At 39.9% G+C, this 9,730-nt stretch overlaps 2 pseudogenes; one reads left to right on the top strand and one right to left on the bottom strand.

Moving 5' to 3' along the window:
- Positions 1 to 1,520: 1,520 nt before the first annotated feature.
- Positions 1,521 to 1,640, bottom strand: LOC134930192 (5S ribosomal RNA; annotated as a pseudogene).
- A 5,527-nt stretch (positions 1,641 to 7,167) lies between these two features.
- On the top strand, positions 7,168 to 7,287 carry LOC134930154 (5S ribosomal RNA; annotated as a pseudogene).
- The last annotated feature ends 2,443 nt before the right edge of the window (positions 7,288 to 9,730 follow it).

Below are 9,730 nucleotides of genomic sequence, written 5' to 3' on the forward strand. Positions count from 1 at the left end.
GCGCTCCGGGAGGCTTAGCGGTACAATGGTGCGGCGGTGTGAGGGGCGCCTAACCCTACACTGGTCACCAAAGTCTGTCGGGGTCTCGAATTTAAGCCAGCACCATACCTCAGGCCAGTATAATCCTTGGAGGACAGGAAGACGATGCCATTACGGGGGCAGAGCTTCTCCTCAGAGCAGACCCAGCAGCGTTTCAGCACCATTTTCAAGCCTGCACAGCGCTGTATAGGAAAAGAAGCAAGTCCCCCCACATCAATCTCCAGCTATCCTACATGGTACCAGGGGGTTGTAGAAGGGGGGGAGGCTGCAAAATGGCTGTGTTACCTATTAAGGTACACAGCCAGCGCTTATAAAGGGTCTCCCTTTGTGTATATATATATATATATATATATAGTACACAATTGGGGGGAGGGGGTTTAACGACCAATGGTGTCTAAAAGAACTCACACTTTAGGTGAATAAAAATATAAAATACAATTTATTCACGTATAAATTTAAAACAACAAATCTTTTTCTAAAAAATGGGATAAAAAGGATACACACATAAAATATAATACCAGTTAAATTGAATAAATATTAAAAGATTCCTTAACTTGGTATGCAGTCACTGCCAGATAGCCCAACGCGTTTCGTCAATCAGACTTCATCAAGGGGTGTTAGCAGAATGGGAACAGACTTCTATTTATACCAGTATTCATCTAGTCCTAATTATGACATCCCTTCCTGTTGTTACCACATGGTGTTGTATGATAAGCTACAACCTATTTATTTATATAAATAAGTAACATGATTGGATAGTATAAAACTGTATTAAGTTCACTGTAAGTTTAAACAACGGGTTTGGAGCATGAAAAGCTATAAAACTGTCTTAGAAAGATGCGCCGATGCGACTTCCGCCCCACTTCCGGTTTGACGGCGTCGCGTCACTTCCGCCCCACTTCCGGAAACGGGACCGCGCATGCGCCCGCTGTTTCCACTAGTTCAAGTGTTCCTAGAGGACTTGATAGTTGGTTTCAGCTTGCTCTAGCGGCGGCCATCTTTGTAGGGTTTTTCCTTTAGTTTCTTTATGTGGCGGCCATATTGTTGGAGATCAATATTGTGGACATTCAAATCCGTCCTCCATGATGCTCAGCATAAAAAATAAATAATAAATGAAGAAAAAAGGATCAATACATGATAAAAACGATCTAATAGCAGTTATTAATATTGCAGTGGTCTATATAGAAATGATTAGGTTGTCAGTAACATAGGGAAATACATTTTGCAAAATACTTGGGATATTCATTTTTAAAGAGAATGTAATTGCTCAGTGCAAAATTTAAACGTACATATTTTATGCTGAATAGGTGCATTTTTAAGGTGCATATTAGTATATTAAAGTGCATACTGGAATATTAAAGTGCATATATGTGTGATAAGGTGCATGTATGGATAGACTAATTAAAGTGCAATAAAAGTGCATATTGGGATTTAATAAGTTAATACTGACATGCTCATGTAGGCTTTTTTGAGAACTAGTTTAGTTACAGTACCTGATCTTCCCAGGTGGTCTCCCTGTTCAGGTACTGATCAGGCCCGACACTGCTTCGCTTCCAAGATCGGGCGAGATTGGGCCTGTCCAGTGTGGTTTGACTGTAAAAATCACTTACCATACATGTGTCAATATTAGTTCAAGGTGTGACCGACATAAGACTAATAGTAATTTAAAATAAACAGTGATGTGGGAGAAATAATGGTAGGGGGCGGGGGGATGGATAGTGGGTGTGGGTTGTGGGGTGGGGGGGCTGGGTTGGGTGGGGTTGGGGAGGGGGGGGGGGGTGTTTGGGGGTGGGGGGGGTGGGGGGGTTATAAGCCAGTGCTCAGGGTAGGGGAAGGATAATGCAGTTGATTAAGGATCCGACCGTGTGATCCTGATGCCAGGAACAAGTTTACAGGAACGGAGCAATTTCATAGTAATCGTTGAATCCCTTTGGGTGAAGTGTCTGCAGTTGGAATATCCAGTACATTTCTCTGCGTGAAAGTCTGTTGGCCAGGTCGCCACCTCTCTCTCCCAGTTTCACAAGTTCGATTGCTTTAAAAGTCAATGCTTCTGGGTTGGAGTCATGTGCTGTGTTGAAATGTCTGGATACCGCATGAGTTTCTATTTTGTTCTTTATATTGCGGACGTGTTCTTGGATTCTTATTTTGAGGGGTCTCTTTGTTTTACCCACATACTGCTTTCCGCATCCGCATTCTAATAAGTAAATCACCGATTGGGTGTTACAGTTTATGAAGTCTTTGATTTTATGAACTTCCCTTTTTTCCGTGTCCGTGAATGTCTTCCTTACTGGGTGTAGATACCTGCAGATGTTACATCAGCCGCACTTGAAGGATCCAGTGCATTTTGGCATTCGTAGATCAGGTACTGTAACTAAACTAGTTCTCAAAAAAGCCTACATGAGCATGTCAGTATTAACTTATTAAATCCCAATATGCACTTTTATTGCACTTTAGTCTATCCATACATGCACCTTATCACACATATATGCACTTTAATATTCCAGTATGCACTTTAATATACTAATATGCACCTTAAAAATGCACCTATTCAGCATAAAATATGTACGTTTAAATTTTGCACTGAGCAATTACATTCTCTTTAAAAATGAATATCCCAAGTATTTTGCAAAATGTATTTCCCTATGTTACTGACAACCTAATCATTTCTATATAGACCACTGCAATATTAATAACTGCTATTAGATCGTTTTTATCATGTATTGATCCTTTTTTCTTCATTTATTATTTATTTTTTATGCTGAGCATCATGGAGGACGGATTTGAATGTCCACAATATTGATCTCCAACAATATGGCCGCCACATAAAGAAACTAAAGGAAAAACCCTACAAAGATGGCCGCCGCTAGAGCAAGCTGAAACCAACTATCAAGTCCTCTAGGAACACTTGAACTAGTGGAAACAGCGGGCGCATGCGCGGTCCCGTTTCCGGAAGTGGGGCGGAAGTGACGCGACGCCGTCAAAGCGGAAGTGGGGCGGAAGTCGCATCGGCGCATCTTTCTAAGACAGTTTTATAGCTTTTCATGCTCCAAACCCGTTGTTTAAACTTACAGTGAACTTAATACAGTTTTATACTATCCAATCATGTTACTTATTTATATAAATAAATAGGTTGTAGCTTATCATACAACACCATGTGGTAACAACAGGAAGGGATGTCATAATTAGGACTAGATGAATACTGGTATAAATAGAAGTCTGTTCCCATTCTGCTAACACCCCTTGATGAAGTCTGATTGACGAAACGCGTTGGGCTATCTGGCAGTGACTGCATACCAAGTTAAGGAATCTTTTAATATTTATTCAATTTAACTGGTATTATATTTTATGTGTGTATCCTTTTTATCCCATTTTTTAGAAAAAGATTTGTTGTTTTAAATTTATACGTGAATAAATTGTATTTTATATTTTTATTCACCTAAAGTGTGAGTTCTTTTAGACACCATTGGTCGCTAAACCCCCTCCCCCCAATTGTGTACCAAATTTACGATACAGGGAACCACCATCCCTGTTTGGGGGTAAGCAGACGCCCTTTTAAATTCTTAGGGAGTGTCAGATCTATTTGTTTGGTATAAATCACATTCAGGATAAGTAAACGTTGGTGAACACACGTGGCGCAATAATTTCTTTCTATTTCTAAATTTTTGGGCAATTATTTTTATTGCTGCCTGGTGCATCACAACATTTCTAGAAGAATGTGGAGGAACTCAGATAGAGCAACCAAAAGACAAAACTGGTGCCAAAAAATATTTAACGAGAAACAGCAATCCAATGAACCCTCACCACCATGCGATCTGGATGAATTATTTTGGGGTATAGAAAGACTCCTCACCAAAGAAGTAAAAACATGGTGGGACATTAAGGGTTTGGAGCATTATATATCAGTTAATAGAATTCCCAGGGGGCTTAGACTCCTAAAGCAACCTACATTCGGCAATCTTGACACAACCTTTTTAGAAAAATGGGATAAAATACTACACAACTGTTCCATCGACCTCATGAAACTTCTGATTGAGGAAAAGAAGAACTCCCTCTTGGAATTAGAAAAAAGTATCCAGCATAAAGAAACAGAACTGGAACCTTTCAAAGACAAAGAGGACTACAAAATTAATGAAAAAGTTCTTCACAGGAAAATGGAACATATTGAAGAAGAAGTCACTAAGAATAAAGAAAAGAAATTTCTAAGGGATAAAACAGACTATGAACAAGGAAAAATAAAGAATTGGAGTAGGTTTGGAACCATGAATCAGCAAATAAACCGAACAGATAGACAGTATTGGAAAACCGTACCAATGAAAAGAAAACCCTCACGAAATCTAGAAGGGAATACACCGTCTCCAAATATAAGGTTGCAGAACAGATTCACAGCACTACAAAGATTCAACTCTAACAGTGACCAGGCTTTTTTAGCCCAGAGAACAGGAACAAGACCGAAAGAAGGTACAAGAAATACCCTAAAGGAGGATGTCCGCCTTGCATCACCGCTGAAAAGAAGATATACAGAAGAAGGGGAAAACGGGGCAGTAGGAGGGAGAGAGAACAAGAAAAGAGCACTGTAATGACGGATATAAAGGAAAAAGGAATTTTCAACCTTTCAAAATATACATTATCAAAACCTGAGACATCCTTGCTCAACAAAGGTCTCACATTTGCACCCACAGGGGGTCTCAATAAATTTGAGACCTTCATTGATTTAAACAAATTTATTAGAAAATTAACACTGAAAAGACACTTTCTAAAGAAAGATAATGCTATTATCAATAACTATGAAACCCAATCAAAATCAGGCTTAAAACCAAATTCCAAGTTTTATCCATTGGAGTCGAAAGGGAGCAATATTAATATTTTTTATGAAATGGTAAAAAAGGACCTATGCGAAACCGATCTAGAGAAAATTAAGGAGAAGAACATCACGAATCGAGAAAGAGAGGCACTAAAAAAGTTACAGAAGAATCAAGAAATAATTATAAAACAAGCTGACAAAGGGGGGGGTCTGGTTATCATGGACCGCGAAAAGTACATTACAGAAGCCGAGAGACTACTGGGAGACGACACTTCCTATATGAAATTGCCTAATGACCCTAAAGATGTCTTCATCGAAGAACTGAGGACACTTCTAGTACGTGGTCTACGTACTGACATTCTCACAAAGGGAGAATTCCAATTCTTGATGAAATCAGATCCCATTACCCCTATCTTCTATTTCTTGCCAAAAATCCACAAAAATCTGGAGAACCCGCCCGGAAGACCTATAGTGGCGGGCATTGATTCACTCACATCAAACTTATCAGAATATGTAGACGTCTTCTTAAAACCCTACGTAAAAGATTTACCATCATATTTAAAGGATACCACTGCCGTATTGAACTCCCTAAAAGATTTTGTGTGGAAAGACACCTTCAAGTGGGCAACAATAGACGTTCAATCGTTATACACTTGTATAGACCACCAAAAAGGGGTAACAGCATGCAGAGAATCTATGGAGAATGATACTACACTAACAACCTCCCATAAAGATTTTATTTGCGATGTCATGTTTTTTATCCTTCAACACAATTATTTTAAATTTTTAGATGACTTTTATTTACAACGATGTGGGATCGCTATGGGAACAATTTTTGCACCAAGTTTCGCAAATCTTTTTATGGGCAGCTGGGAGAAGAATTTTATCTATGGCAACCATGATTTTAAGGAACACCTAATCTTTTACCGTCGCTACATAGACGACATTTTAATCATCTGGGATGGAACAGAAGAAAGATTTTATGAATTCCTTGAATATCTGAGCAACAATGATATGAATCTCGTTTTTACATCTAAAATCAACCAAGAGTCTATTGAATTTCTGGATCTGGTTTTAATGGGTAAGGACAGTAAAATCGAGACAAAGAACTTCATCAAGCAAGTTGATACAAACAGCTACCTGCATTACAGAAGTAATCATCTAAAGAAATGGAAAAATAACATCCCCTTCTCCCAATTTAACAGGATAAAGAGAAACTGCAGCAATCAGGAAGAATGTGAAGCCCAAATCGAGAAGTACAAACATAGATTTAAGGATAAAGACTACCCATCCAATATTTTGGAAGAAGCAGCAACCAAAGCAAAAGCACTAGAAAGATCTACACTGCTAGAGTATAAGACCAAAGAAACCAAAAAGGACTCTATCTCTTTCATCACCACATATAACCGTCATGAAAAAACCATTAGAGACTCACTCAAGAACCATTGGGGAATCCTACTAATGGATCCAGTACTTAAAGAAATTCTGCCTCCTCGCCCCGAGATCATTTTCAGAAAATCAAAAAATCTTAAAGATACACTAGCCCCCAGTATGTTACGTAAGGACTCCAAAGAAGATCTACGAATGCCAAAATGCACTGGATCCTTCAAGTGCGGCCGATGTAACATCTGCAGGTATCTACACCCAGTAAGGAAGACATTCACGGACACGGAAAAAAGGGAAGTTCATAAAATCAAAGACTTCATAAACTGTAACACCCAATCGGTGATTTACTTATTAGAATGCGGATGCGGAAAGCAGTATGTGGGTAAAACAAAGAGACCCCTCAAAATAAGAATCCAAGAACACGTCCGCAATATAAAGAACAAAATAGAAACTCATGCGGTATCCAGACATTTCAACACAGCACATGACTCCAACCGAGAAGCATTGACTTTTAAAGCAATCGAACTTGTGAAACTTGGAGAGAGAGGTGGCGACCTGGCCAACAGACTTTCACGCAGAGAAATGTACTGGATATTCCAACTGCAGACACTTCACCCAAAGGGATTCAACGATTACTTTGAAATAGCTCCGTTCCTGTAAACTCGTTCCTGGCATCAGGATCACACGGTCGGATCCTCAATCAACTGCATTATCCTTCCCCTACCCTGAGCACTGGCTTATAACCCCCCCACCCCCCCCCACCCCCAAACACCTCCCCCCCCTCCCCAACCCCACCCAACCCAGCCCCCCCACCCCACACCCACTATCCATCCCCCCACCCCCTACCATTATTTCTCCCACATCACTGTTTATTTTAAATTACTATTAGTCTTATGTCGGTCACACCTTGAACTAATATTGACACATGTATGGTAAGTGATTTTTACAGTCAAACCACACTGGACAGGCCCAATCTCGCCCGATCTTGGAAGCGAAGCAGTGTCGGGCCTGATCAGTACCAGAACAGGGAGACCACCTGGGAAGATCAGGTACTGTAACTAAACTAGTTCTCAAAAAAGCCTACATGAGCATGTCAGTATTAACTTATTAAATCCCAATATGCACTTTTATTGCACTTTAATTAGTCTATCCATACATGCACCTTATCACACATATATGCACTTTAATATTCCAGTATGCACTTTAATATACTAATATGCACCTTAAAAATGCACCTATTCAGCATAAAATATGTACGTTTAAATTTTGCACTGAGCAATTACATTCTCTTTAAAAATGAATATCCCAAGTATTTTGCAAAATGTATTTCCCTATGTTACTGACAACCTAATCATTTCTATATAGACCACTGCAATATTAATAACTGCTATTAGATCGTTTTTATCATGTATTGATCCTTTTTTCTTCATTTATTATTTATTTTTTATGCTGAGCATCATGGAGGACGGATTTGAATGTCCACAATATTGATCTCCAACAATATGGCCGCCACATAAAGAAACTAAAGGAAAAACCCTACAAAGATGGCCGCCGCTAGAGCAAGCTGAAACCAACTATCAAGTCCTCTAGGAACACTTGAACTAGTGGAAACAGCGGGCGCATGCGCGGTCCCGTTTCCGGAAGTGGGGCGAAAGTGACGTGACGCCGTCAAACCGGAAGTGGGGCGGAAGTCGCATCGGCGCATCTTTCTAAGACAGTTTTATAGCTTTTCATGCTCCAAACCCGTTGTTTAAACTTACAGTGAACTTAATACAGTTTTATACTATCCAATCATGTTACTTATTTATATAAATAAATAGGTTGTAGCTTATCATACAACACCATGTGGTAACAACAGGAAGGGATGTCATAATTAGGACTAGATGAATACTGGTATAAATAGAAGTCTGTTCCCATTCTGCTAACACCCCTTGATGAAGTCTGATTGACGAAACGCGTTGGGCTATCTGGCAGTGACTGCATACCAAGTTAAGGAATCTTTTAATATTTATTCAATTTAACTGGTATTATATTTTATGTGTGTATCCTTTTTATCCCATTTTTTAGAAAAAGATTTGTTGTTTTAAATTTATACGTGAATAAATTGTATTTTATATTTTTATTCACCTAAAGTGTGAGTTCTTTTAGACACCATTGGTCGCTAAACCCCCTCCCCCCAATTGTGTACCAAATTTACGATACAGGGAACCGCCATCCCTGTTTGGGGGTAAGCAGACGCCCTTTTAAATTCTTAGGGAGTGTCAGATCTATTTGTTTGGTATAAATCACATTCAGGATAAGTAAACGTTGGTGAACACACGTGGCGCAATAATTTCTTTCTATTTCTTTATATATATATATATATATATAGCGCTGTTTGTGGGTTGGCTCCAATCTCTGTGTCTCTCTTGCCATTCTTGGGGGCTAAACTCTGTCTGTATCCCCTGTGTGTCTGTGTGGAGTGTCTGTGGTCCCCACTAGCAATGTCCAGGGACTCTGTGTGATATGATGCTGAGGATATGTCCTCTTAGGATGATCCCATTCCATGTAATCAGGATAGCACTGATTTAGCACATATTCCAGCAAGGGAGCCGGAATGTTATTCTCTATCAAGACTATAATTTCTCAGATTTCTGATAGTGTTGCAAAGAATGAATCTGCTACCCAGGTGCTGCAGAATATGGTAGTCTGGCCCAGTTCTGGTACCTCAGGTCTACCTGCTGTGTACTCCCATAAACGTCCTTTAGCACAATTTATGCAGGATGACACCGATACAGATTCTGACGGTGGTGAGGGAGTATGGGGCACAGCATATATTGCTAAAGGGATGCAGTTGATGATAGAGGCCATTAGGGATGTGTTTAATATTAATGATACACCTCCTGAGCAGGTTGAGGAGGCTTACTTCACTGAAAATAAGAAAGCCTTGCTAACCTTCCCTGCGTCAAAAGAATTAAATGCAATTTTTGAAAAGGCTTGGGAAAACCCTGAGAAAAGATTCTAGATCCTTAAGAGGGTTCAGGTGGCATCTCCTTTCCCTGTTGAGGATAAGAAAAAATGGGAAAACCCGCCTATTGTTGAAGCATCAGTATCCAGACTTTCAAAAAAGGTTGTGTTGCCTGTTCCGGGATCTACCGCCTTGAAAGAGCCAGCTGATCGTAAGATTGATTATACGCTCAAATCCATGTACACGGCTTCAAGGGCAATACTATATCCCACTATTGCCAGTGCTTGGATTGCCAAAGCTATAGTAAAATGGTCTGGCACCTTACTTGAAAATTTGGATACTATGGATAAGGATGATGTTGGCTTATTCTTGCGCAACATTCAGGATTCAGCAGGATTTCTGGTGGAATCCATGAAAGATCTGGGTTCCATGGCTGCAGGAATGTCTTCCATGTTGGTGTCAGCACGGCGAGGACTGTGGCTGTGTCAATGGTCTCCCGACGCATACTCCAGGAAAAGTGTGGAGTCCCTACCGTATACAGGTCATGCTCTCTTTGG

Source organism: Pseudophryne corroboree, chromosome 5 (genome assembly GCF_028390025.1).
Source record: "Pseudophryne corroboree isolate aPseCor3 chromosome 5, aPseCor3.hap2, whole genome shotgun sequence".
Taxonomy (NCBI): domain Eukaryota; kingdom Metazoa; phylum Chordata; class Amphibia; order Anura; family Myobatrachidae; genus Pseudophryne; species Pseudophryne corroboree.